Source organism: Antechinus flavipes, chromosome 4 (genome assembly GCF_016432865.1).
Source record: "Antechinus flavipes isolate AdamAnt ecotype Samford, QLD, Australia chromosome 4, AdamAnt_v2, whole genome shotgun sequence".
In the NCBI taxonomy this organism is placed as follows: domain Eukaryota; kingdom Metazoa; phylum Chordata; class Mammalia; order Dasyuromorphia; family Dasyuridae; genus Antechinus; species Antechinus flavipes.
In genome coordinates, this window is record NC_067401.1 from 163,627,506 (window position 1) to 163,640,181 (window position 12,676).

Genomic DNA, 12,676 nt, shown 5'->3' on the forward strand with positions numbered 1-12,676 from the left:
TGGGGCCGTAGTTTAAAGATCCCTGCTCTTGGGCATAGTTCCAAATTGCTGGAGCCACACAAAGGTCTCAGGCCTTGAAACAGATTTTAGAGATCAAGCAGTGGTTTAATTAATCACTTTCAGAGTGAGGAATATAGTTTGCAAATTGGAAGTTGTCCTGGGCAGAAGACTTTCTCTCCTGTTGCAGGAAGGATGGAGATTTTATACACAAATCATAAGTGGGAAGAGAGGGGAAAAGTATCCACACAGTCATTTTCAGGTTTCTCATGACAAGCCCAGGAGTGCAACACAATATGGGAGTCCTGTTGGATTCTCCAGTTCTCACAGGATCATTTCAAACTTGGTGGAGAACAGGATCAGAGTCCTGTGACGGGAATAAGTTCTGCACTCTTTGATTCGCTTCACTCAACATATACGAAGAACATTGTCAAGAATTGAATGATCATTTCAAGCTGCCTTGAAGGAATCTGACTCCCAAACCAGAAAAGGTGGCTCTGAGAGAGCTAAATTATTAGTATATTCATTACATATATCATCTTGGTAATTGTGAAAATCATAATCATAATTTCCCCACACTCTCCAGAATGACTGGGTCAGTTCACAATTCCACCAACAATGCATTAGTGTCCCCGTTTCTCCAAATCCCCTTCAACATTTATCATTATCTTTTCCTGCCATCTTAGCCAGTCTGATGGGTGTGAGGTGTTACTTCAGAGCTGTTTTAATTTTTATTTCTCTAATCAATAGTGATTTAGAGCACTTCCCCCATGTGATTATAGCTGGTTTTAATTTCTTCACTTGAAAATGGTCTCTTCATATCCATTGACCATGGTTGTATTCTTATAAATTTACTCCATTCTCCATACAGTTTAGAAATGAGGCCTTTATCAGAAACACTGGCTGGAAAAATAGTTTCTCAGTTTTCTGTTTCCTTCCTAATCTTGGCTGCATTGGTTTTCTTCACTAAAAAAAAAACAAAACAAACAAAAAAAAACAATAAAAACAACTTTTTAAATTTGATGTAATCAAAATGATCCAATTTGCATTTTATAATCTTCGCTACTTCTTTGGTCATAAATTCCTCCTTCTCCAAATATCTGACAGGCAAATTATCCCCTATTCTCCTCCTTTGCTAATGTCATCACCCTTTATGTCTAAACCATAAACCCATTTTGACCTCCCATTAAGTTTCAAATGATATCCAAGATAATGAGATGTTATTTATAAATTGATTGTTATGGATGTAATCGGGTGGAATGAAGGTACATAAAACATATCACCTATGTGGGTAAAGTTTGATGGTCAAAAACAAATATGTGGAGTCATATTGCTGGCCCGAAGTCAGAAAGACGTCTTTCTGAGCCCAAATCATGCCTCAGGTACTTACCTGCTGACTTTTTGAAATTTGTGGTTCAACACCCGATTAGTTATGATAGTAGCCTGATGATATTCTTAAATTGGTGGATTTCCCATGTGACTCGATTATTGATTTTGAATAAGATTTCACCAAGAAGTTCTTAATATTTTCTGAGCGCATTCTGTCAATAAATGTCTATCTGTTGAGAAGCTGTTAAGTCAGCTAGCAGAAGACCAGATGTGAAACGGATTTTTTTGGAAACGGAAGTTGGAATGGCTTGCTCCCACTGTATTTTACTTGCCCAAAAATATTCCGTCATGCTGAAAATGCCAGTGTTTTCAGCTCAGCTCGGAGCTCTGAAGAGACAAGAAAATACCCAAGGAAACCAGGGCATCCGTGAATTGCCCGTTCCACATCAAAGTGACCAGGGCTTTTGGAGGCATTTGAATTCGAGAAAGAGTAAGTGCGGAAAAAAGGAGAATTATGTAAAAGTTGAGAAAGAGGGTCAGCATGGGTTTCTGGTTGACAGGAAAGGTTGTTTTTGTATTATTTTGTTTTGAAACTAATTTAAATTTTGTTTTAAAAACACATAAGAATTAAATTCTTATTAAATTAAATTAAAATTCCATCTTGTAAAAAAAAATAGAATGAATTTTATCATGAGATTCGTTAATACAGGGGCAGTTAAGTGGCACCATCCCTGAAGTCAGGAAGACCTGAGTTCAAATCTGATCTCAGACACTTAACACTTCCTAGCTGTGTGATCCTGAGGAAGTCACTTAAGCCCAGTTGCCAAAAAAAAAAAAAAAAAAAAAAAAAAAAAAAAAGATTCATTACTACATGCTACATGGAATAAATAATTTGTAATACTTTCAGCAATACATTTGGTTGTACCTCATTTTCATCATATATGGCCTAAATCCTTCCCAGGAAGTTATTTGGAAATGAAGACAATTATGTATTTTTCTACACAAACCAGACATAATCCTAAGGAAGAGTTGGGGGGGGGGGGGCACTTGAAAATGGTCAACAGTCTGAGTGGAAAAACATTTTCACTTTCTCATTAAAGGCTCAGAGTGGCAGCTAGTCAACTTACTGCAAACGTGAATTATGAGAAAATAAGCCTCATTTCCGAAAAATTATAGCTATGTATGTAGTTCTAAAATAAAGTGCATGTGTGTTTATGGAGGAGCAATTTAGACGCTAAAACAGGGGAAAAAAATCCTCATCTAGGGTTGCATAACTTCATGTCATTTTCAGTCTTTTAATCAATAGCTTCACACAGGAGAGTATCTTCTTGCCAGAAAAAAAGTGCTAAAATGTGGTACAGATCCGTCCTGGGAAATCCACCTTCGTGATCATGGAATGGCCCCTGACAGATAAGTATGCTCAGTCACACCACACTCCAGCACTCTCTTTACACACACACACACACACACACACACACAAAGACACTCTAAACACATGATCACTCCAGAGAAGCTCTCTCACACATAAAAGCCACACATACACGCAAGCGCTCCAACCCCCGCTTACTCACCTTCGCCCCTCAGGCCCTCAAAATGCACACAAGACTTCTTCATCTGCAGACCATAGTCTGGCCTTTACTGAAGTCACTCGCCAAAACTGACCCAATAGATCGCCATCTGTTGGCGACCAGATAAACCTGGGTGGAGCATCGACAGAACGGGAATTTGGGAATACTCAGCCTGAGCTCTGGAGAACATAGTGAGGAGCTTTTAAGTCTCTCCTTGTGGTCTATTCACAACCGAGTTTTACATCGATAAGGTTTATTTCTTTAGATTTTTATATTGCATTTTTAATATCACGAGGTATTTCATGATTTATCTCTGTAAAATGTAAGGTGTGTAAGATCCAAGCTACCTGTAAATCTATTCACTTAAATATTGGGTGAATAAAATAGTGCATCACTACCTTACTTATGAATTGGTGGAAGGAAGAAGAAATGAATCTTCTGCTTCTGGTTGTAGAGCCAGGCATTGGACAGGTGATTCATGGCTGAGGCTACTGATTTCGCTCAATTGATCTGGCTCATCAGCATTTCCACGGTTCACTTAGCCACATGGGAAGGACTAGAATGACCCCCGACCTTTCAGCAGAAGACTATGGCAACTACCTTCTAAATGGCTCTCTGCAGGGATAGTTTGAAAAAAACAGCATCAAATCTTTGGTTCTGACTTCCCGTAGCTGTCTGCTGAGCAGCCTGCTGAGGCAGCATCTGAAATTTGCATCTGAATGGAGAGGTGTTCTTTCCTCTTGGTTCCAGGATCTTCCTTTTTGGCTCAGAAAGAGCAGAGAAGAGTTTGATCGTGGGTAGCTTGAGTTCTTCTATAAACAATAGCTAATTTGTAAGCCACAAATTTGATGGTTTCAGGATTTGGACAGATACTACTACCAGACTTAGTCATCTTGGGATAATAAGAACTATACCGTCACTCTCACAACCATTGCCATCACCTTCCAGAACAGAGAAGCTGCTTTTCAATTAGCCACAGTTGTCAAAATCCAGAAATTTCAAACAGTTTGCTATCATCTGACTTAAGAACACTACAAAATGTATTGTAACACACTTAGAGGTGAGGTTTTGGAAGACTGGAATCTGACCAGTGACACAATGTTAATGTAGAACTCCATTAGTTAAGAGCGGAGACACAGATAGATGGATGAATAGATACATCCATACAGACACACTATACATATGTGTGTACACATAATGAGAAGCCACACAGTTCACTGAATCAATTTTAGAGAAAAGAATTTCTTTTTATTTTAGCAAACTGAAAATTCCTTGTCATTATGTAAAAAGAGAAGTGACTGCATAGTATGCACATATGTCTCGTTATTTATATGCAAATATATATTTGTGTGTTTCAAAACCATGTTTTTCTTTTTACTTCTACCATGAACCTAGTCAGCACGTAAAACAACAGCAACATGAATGTCAGCTTAAAGATTTAAATTAAAATTATTTAAATAAAAATAATATAGCATGACTCACTCAAGCTGTCTTACTAATACTCTCTCCATGATGTGACACTGTAACTTTGTCTGCAAGTGTGTCATATTTGAGAGAGTGGAAAGTTCCATAGACTCGAGTTAGAGGACCTGGATTGACCCAGGTCTTACCTGTGCCCCTAAATACCTCTGTGACCTTGGGGATATCATTTAACTTACCTGGCCTTCAGATTCTTCAACTGGAAAATGAGGAGGCTATCCTAAGATAGACCAAAAGGCCTCTTCCCGCTTAAGTTACTATCCCCTTTATTGACTACATGACAGTAAAGATCAGTCAAAGAGAACTAAATAGAAACTAAATAGAACTTGATAAACATATCAAGATCAGGAAGAATCAAGAGTCTTGGGCTACAGACAAACAACTTAGGTAGAAGTCAGAGTTTCCTAGGTTCTGGAAAGTAGAAGAGGAGGCTCCCATTCAGAGAAACTCGGTTCACCTTTGGAGGTCAGTGTGCCCACTCCACACAGGGTGACTTATCCTGAAGGATACCTGGGTGGGAAGAAGAGATTTCCCTTCTTCATAGAAGGTACAGGTACCTAGGCCTGAGGTACAGAAGCACTCACAGTTTTTTGTTCATGAACCTCCCAAAAGCAAATCTGGGTTAAGGAGGGATCAATGGTGTGGCAAACTCTCCTTCTCCCTAGAAAGAAATATGAGCTGACAAGGTGACAGGGAACAGAAGATGAAACTGTCAACGCTGGTAAGCACATAAAGGGCAATTCACCTTGAAGGCAGGAATGAGACCTAACAGATCTATGCTATTTTCCCCCCTTCCTTTTATGGGTTAGGTTCTAGAGGTGACTGTTTTTCCTCCAAGATAATTTAACCTTTTAAGTAGAAATCTGTTTTTTCTCAGTTTCTCCTCTGTTGATAATTTCCAATGTGTCATTCTGTTTCTCTCCACCTCCCACCCCCTTAGGCATTCTTGACTCCAAGTCTAACCCTCCTTTCCATCCCCATTAGACTGAGCTGCTTGATTGTGGGAACTGCACCTTTCTTTGTGTTCCCAGTGCTTAGCTCAGTCAGTACAAGGCCCATAGCAGGCACTTAATAAATGTCTGTTGACATACTGACTCACGGATATCTGAACAAAGTTTCACTTCCTATCCCAATGTCTACAAAAATGCTTTTTTTTTCTCTTTGTAAAAAGCAAGGCAGAGCAGAGAAGTCCTCAGATTCCCATTAACACAAAGTCTCCAGAATCCCGTTCATGAAACAAAGCTTTTAAAAGATTAAAAAGACTAGCAAAATCAATCAACGTCATCAAACAGATCTTTTTTTTCCCTAGCAAATTTATTTATTCTCACTACACATTCCTTTATGAATCATGTTGGGAGAGAAAAAAATCAGACCAAAAGAGAAAAACCATAGGAAAGATAAAATAAATAAACAAACAAATGAATGAATGAATAAAATCAGAAAGAAAGAAAAAAAAGCAGTGAACACAGCATGTATTGATTCTACATTTAGTCTCCTTAGTTCTTTTTCTGGTTGCAGATGGCATTTTCTATGCAAAGTCTATTGGGATTGCTTCTGATCACTGAACCTCTGAGAAGAACCAAGCCTTTCATAGTTGATCATTGCACTTTCCTGCTGTTGTTGTGTACAGAGTATTCCTGTTTCTGCTTGTTTCACTCAGCATCAGTTCATATAAATCGTTCCAGGTCTTTCTATAATTAGCTTGTTTATCAGTTTTTTATAGAACAATAATATTCCATTACCTTCCTGTACCACAGCTTGTTCAGCTTTTCCCCAATTGATGAATATCCACTCCTTTTCCAATTCTTTGGTATCACAGAAAGAGCTGCTACTAACATTTTTGCACACGTGGGTCTTTTTTCCTCCACTAAGATTCCCTTGGGATACAGATCCCAGGAATGGCACTGCTAGATCAAAGGGTAAGCACAATTTTATAGACCTTTGGGCATAATTCCAGATTGCTCTCCAGGATCGTTGGATCATTTCACAGCTCCACCAACAGTGTATTGGCATACCAGTTTTCCCACATCCCCTCCAACATTGTCTTTTCCTGCCATCTTAGTCAATAATATATTTTCTAAGTTATTAAAGTTAAAAATTAATTTTAAAATGTGATAATACCTCCTTATTCAATCTTACTTGTGTAAAATCTTCCTCTAAAATCTCTTCCCTTTCCCTATTCTAATCCTCACAAAAAAGGCAGCCGCCTTTGTTGACTAATCTCTCACCCCATTCTCTCCTATATTAATACTCTCTATCTGTCTCTCTCTGTCTCTGTCTCTTTCTCTTTCCCTCTCTTTCTCTCATACACACACATTCACTAGGTCTTTCTGACCTTTCTGCTTCTTAGTCTGAAATGAAATATATATGTATGTATATATTTCCAAAAAAAAAAAAAAAGAAAAAATATTTTAAGAGAAAAACGCCAATCCAGCTGTTGTCATAGTAGATTGGTATAGTAGAATAAAAAAGGACAATTAAATTCATACTGGATAAAGTACATGAAAGCACTCACTTTCCTTTTCGGACCAGAAAAGTTAATATACTTCCTTTAAAATTAGAGTGTAAAAGCTGTTTTAAACACCTATAAAAATATCAAAATTTCAATTAAAAAAATTATCTAAAAGAGACAAAAAGTCATGGAAAAAGAAAATAAAAGGCAGTTATCCTTTCCACATCAAAACATTCCCTATTCTGTTTTTGATATATGGAGGCGATCAGCCTAAGAAATTAAATGGGAATTTTTTTGGGAGGTTTTGGAGAAGCTGAAGATGACAGGAGCAAGCCACCAGATAATGATACAAAAAATGTTTAGAAACTCAGATATGCATAATGTATATGTGTAGCATTATATAACATCAACATATTTTATTTTTTAATATTACAATAATTTAGAGAAGTCTAAGAGCAGAAATCTGCTCCAAAGTAAGGGCCCAAAACTTTTACTCTGATTTTCCAGGAGCATTTGGCCCCTGAGCCCAAGATGCAGAAGAGATAACTATAGGCACAGGTTAAGGGGGAGATGAGGTCATCCAGAGTAGTATAAAATCTTCCTTGAAGAAGGGAACCTGAGAAGTTTATGGCCAGTTATATATGATATTAAATTAAATGAAGATAGCAACTACTACAAGCTGTTGCTTCCTATTGGAGAAGGGGAAACAATGTGATTGAGTGGATTCTGTTGGGACAGATTTCACAATCCCAATCTTGTTCCTTTTTGCTTTAGACAGGGTAGGGCTGTATGGTATAGGTGACCAAAACTAAGCACCAGACACAAGTTGTGGATTTGTGACAGGTTGACAGGGCCTCATCAGAAAAAGGTCTGGGGAAAGCAAGGCCTTTCCTTTGGAAGGGTTTCTTGCTGGACTGCAACTGAGGTTAGCTTGTAAGGTCAGGAAAGAAAGTCCTACTAAGGATAAGGGCTTTATGGGACAATGTCCCTACACCTCCCCACCCCCAGCCCCCAAAAAAGATTGGGTTCTGAGCAGACAGCAATTTAAGAACTGTCACCTTCCCTGAAAGTTAGGTCTTGCAAGGAAGAGAGGCAAGCCTGTGGAGTTTGGAATCAGAGGAAGGTCTACGGTGGAATTCCCTGTGGGACTTTGGGCGCAAGTCCTAACATCTCTAGGCCTTTGTTGGCTCTTTAGAAAAACAGACTGAATTCTCTGGGGCCAAGTTCTCATAATATTGTTCTTTGATCTTTAGCAAATCAGAAAAGCTCCTAGTGGCATCAGGTCTCTAAGGCTCAAAGTCCAATCCATTGCTAGGAAGCAGGAAGCATGTTTTGATTAAGTGTCTCCAACCTCTCAAGGCACCTGCTCTGAAGGAGCTCTGAAACCTTCTAATTAACTACACACGCTTCCACTTTCTTCATCATGGAGTGAATGGTTCTGCGGTTGGAAAGGTTGGAAAAGGCTTGGAATGGACTTGGGGGAGATGGGTGAATCCAAAGAAGGGGGCCAATTCCTTTGCAGATGTGAGGTCCAAGACAGAACAAGAACAAAGCAAGGCACCGATATGACTTAGCTTGGCCTCAGTTGCTAATCTTTTACTTTTCTAAATTCGACTATCAGTCAGTAATAGAGGGCAGTCTCCCGTGGGACAGATTGGATGAGTGACGTAAATAAGGACCAGACTATTATGCAGATGAGGAGGCTCTCGTAGGTGTTTTCCCTAAAGAGGTCAGCTAGCGCGAGTGGGAAAGGTGGATTTTCGAGGTTGTGAGGGATGAAGGCGAGGTGGTGGAGGTGGGAGCTCTTGCGTGTGCCCGTGGCTTTTGGGTGTGGAACGTGTGTGATTGATGTGTGGGAGCGTCGGTCGAGTGATCCTGTGTTTAGAGTGTGTGCGTGTGGAGGGGGCGCTGGAGCGTGGTGTGAGTGAGCATACTTACCTGGCAGGGGCGATTCCATGATCACGAAGGTGGTTTCCCCAGGGCGAGGCTTATCCACTGCACTCCGGATGGGCTGACCCCTGCGATTTCCCCAAATGCGGGAAACTCGATTGCATAATTTGTGATAGTGGGGGACTGCGTTCGCGCTCTCCCCTGTTTCTGAAGTTCAAAGAGAAAAATAAATTGCTCTTGTTTTAGTCGACAACCTCCTTTCTCGTCACCAAAGACGCTTCATTAGGCCCATTGCAGCCCGCGAGGCTGCAAAGGCCCGCTCCAACCTGATAGCGTTTTTGACCCTGCGGCATCTTGGTCTTTGTCTTACTTGCTCTATCCATCGAAAAGTATTGTTTCTTTCCCTTCGGGGAGACATGTCGTCTGGGTCACAGAACTTGGCAAGTACGTTCTTACTTCCCTTTCCCGGACATTTTTATCCAGACCTTGGGGGTTACAGAGAGTGAAATCCTTGCCTGTGTGGTTGGAAGGGTTTATAGGGATGGGACAAGAGTGAAGGCAGGTGACTAACGAGTATGGACATTCTGGAAAATTATGCCCAAAGGGCAACCAAACTGTGCAGACCCTTTGACCCAGCATTACCACTTCTAGGCCTGCATCCCAAAGAGATTAAGAAAGAAAAAAAAAAAAGGACAAAAAGTGAAAAAGAGGTACAAAAATATTTATTGTTTGTCTTTTCTTGTGCCGGGGAGATATTAAGCAGACTCCCAGTGACTGGAGCATGGCTTAGCAAGTTGTATTATATGAAGCACATGTGTATTCTGGTCTTTAATCTATTCTCTTATAGTTCTATTTTACCAACGAGTTCCTCCCACTCACATCAGATCAAAATGGGGGAAAAGTGGGAAAGAAAAAAAAAGCAAGCAAACAAAAACAACAAAGATACAAATACTATGTTGTGATCCACATTCAATCCCTCCAGATTTCTTTGTGAATGGAGATGCCTCTCTCTATCACGAGTCCACTGGAATTGGCCTGAATCATCTCAGTTTTGAAAAGAGCCAAGTCCGTCAGAGTTGTTCATCACATTGTCTCGTTGTTGCTGGGTATGGTGTTCGCTTGGTTCTGCTCGTTTCACTTAGCATCAGTTCGTGTAAATCTCTCCAGGCCTTTCTGAAATCATCCCGCTGATCGTTTCTTAAAGAACAATAATATTCCATAACATACCTATATCATAACTTTAGTCAGTTGCAACTTAGTTCCTTGCTACTCCAAAAAGCTCTGCTACAAGAATTTTTGCACATGTTGGTCCTTTCCCCCCTTTGGATATATATATATATATAATATTTTTATTTATTTCTTTGGGATACAGACCCTGGAGAGACACTGCTGGATCAAAGGGTGTGCGCGATTTGATAGCTCTTTGGGCATAGTTTCAAATTGCTGTCCCGCGAAGTTGGATCAGTTCGAAACTCCCACATCCCCTCCAATTTTGATCATTATCTTTTCCTGTCATCTTGGCCAATCTGGGAGGTGTGTAGTGGTACCTCTGAATTTGCACCTGTCTAATCAATAGGAATTTAGGGCATTTTTTCTTATGACTAGAAATGGTTTTAATTTCAGGAAGATGAATTTCTATACCGGGTGTATGTATATTCTTCCCTTCTTGAACCAGTTCAGGGAGAGTGAGCATGCCTATTGCTTCGCACCTTTCCATTTTTCTTTGGAGATCATCTCATCCTAAGTGCCTCACACTTTGTCTCACGTCCTCTCCTTCCAACTTCCTTGTTGACAATGGTAACGTCCTTGGCATTACATGTGTCCATCTTCAAGAGTTCTCACCCATCACACCTTTGTAGGGTCCTTTTGAGTCTTGTGTTGGAATGTCAAATTTCCCATCCAGCTCTCATCTGGTTATCGGAAAGCCATCCAACAAAAACCACAATTAACATCAGATGAGAAACGCTGATGAATCAGCCTGCTATGGACCAAGTATGTGCTAAAACGGTGGCGATTAAACGAAGGCCAAAAGACAGTCACTGCTCTGAAGGATTACTGGTGATGATAAAGACTTGGCTGGTCTGTTCTGAAGGGACTGGGCCAATCGTCCGTGGTTGTGGTTTGAAAATCTGCTAGGTCGTCTAAGCGAGCACTCAAAGTGAAATGGGTTTTTGGAAGGGGAAACGGAGTGGTTTTTTCCTCTCACGTCTTCCTGCCCGGGAATATTCCTCCACCCTGAAAATGCCTGCTTCTCGCCCTCCTTGCTGTCAAGGTTTTGACAAGGCGGTGCGGCCTTGAAAGAAGCCTGTGAGCGGGGAAGCCAGGACGTCGGTGAAGTGCTGGTTCTGGATCCAGGGGAGCAGCAGAGAGCCCTGGAGCCTCTTCCTGCCGGCTGGCTTTCGCTTTTGAAGAGCTTTGAAGAAGAAAGGGAGGAAGGGGGAGGGGAAAGGGAAAGGGAAAGAGCGGGAGGGTGGAGAGCTATGCAAATGTTGAGCAGGCCCGTAGGCAAGGGTTTGTGGGCCGCAGGAAAGTGTTTTCTTGGCCGAAGAAAGTGGCCCAAAGTGGCAAAGGTCCGTTTCGTGGCGTGCTTGTCGGCGCCGGTGTGGTCGGGTCAAGGCGCAGGGCTGTCATCTGTTTTGTCGGGTGTAGGGAGGTAGAGAAGGGCGGCGGAGGCTCGGTGAGCGTTTTAGTAGTGGGCGCGAGTGCAAAAGGGTGCTGTGGAGAAGGGCGAGGGGAGTGAGCGAGCGTGTAGTTATCGCTTCTCGGCCTTTTGGCTAAGATCAAGTGTAGTATCTGTTCTTATCAGTTTAATATCTGATACGTCCTCTATCTGAGGACAATATATTAAATGGATTTTTGAACTTAGGAGATGGAATAGGAGCTTGCTCCGTCCACTCCACGCATCGACCCAGTATTGCAGTACTTCTGGGAACGGTGCATTTCCCTTCGGGGAGACATGTCGTCTGGGTCACAGAATATATTTAGGGCATTTTTTCTTATGACTAGAAATGGTTTTAATTTCAGGAAGATGAATGTCTATACCGGGTGTATGTATATTCTTCCCTTCTTGAACCAGTTCAGGGAGAGTGAGCATGCCTATTGCTTCGCACCTTTCCATTTTTCTTTGGAGATCATCTCATCCTAAGTGCCTCACATTCTGTCTCACTTCCTCTCCTTCTTGCTTCCTTGTTGATAATGATAACGTCCTTTGCATTACATGTGTCATCTTCAAGAGTTCTCACCCATCACACCTTTGTAGGGTCCTTTTGAGTCTTGTGTTGGAATGTCAAATTTCCCATCCAGCTCTCATCTGGTTATCGGAAAGCCATCCAACAAAAACCACAATTAACATCAGATGAGAAACGCTGATGAATCAGCCTGCTATGGACCAAGTATGTGCTAAAACGGTGGCGATTAAACGAAGGCCAAAAGACAGTCACTGCTCTGAAGGATTACTGGTGATGATAAAGACTTGGCTGGTCTGTTCTGAAGGGACTGGGCCAATCGTCCGTGGTTGTGGTTTGAAAATCTGCTAGGTCATCTAAGCGAGCACTCAAAGTGAAATGGGTTTTTGGAAGGGGAAACGGAGTGGTTTTTTCCTCTCACGTCTTCCTGCCCGGGAATATTCCTCCACCCTGAAAATGCCTGCTTCTCGCCCTCTCTGCTGTCAAGAGTTTGACAAGGCGGTGCGGCCTTGAAAGAAGCCTGTGAGCGGGGAAGCCAGGACGTCGGTGAAGTGCTGGTTCTGGATCCAGGGGAGCAGCAGAGAGCCCTGGAGCCTCTTCCTGCCGGCTGGCTTTCGCTTTTGAAGAGCTTTGAAGAAGAAAGGGAGGAAGGGGGAGGGGAAAGGGAAAGGGAAAGGGAAAGGGAAAGGGAAAGAGCGGGAGGGTGGAGAGCTATGCAAATGTTGAGCAGGCCCGTAGGCAAGGGTTTGTGGGCCGCAGGAAAGTGTTTTCTTGGC

The 12,676-nt window shown here is 41.6% G+C and overlaps 2 non-coding genes across 2 annotated transcripts; both read left to right on the top strand.

The window, feature by feature from the left end:
* The first annotated feature begins 8,755 nt into the window (after positions 1 to 8,755).
* Positions 8,756 to 8,919, top strand: LOC127563669 (U1 spliceosomal RNA). The gene has a single exon (XR_007954107.1). It is a non-coding gene; the product is annotated as a U1 spliceosomal RNA (small nuclear RNA).
* Positions 8,920 to 11,469: 2,550 nt separating this feature from the next.
* On the top strand, positions 11,470 to 11,660 carry LOC127563692 (U2 spliceosomal RNA). Its single transcript, XR_007954127.1, has one exon. It is a non-coding gene; the product is annotated as a U2 spliceosomal RNA (small nuclear RNA).
* Positions 11,661 to 12,676: the final 1,016 nt, after the last annotated feature.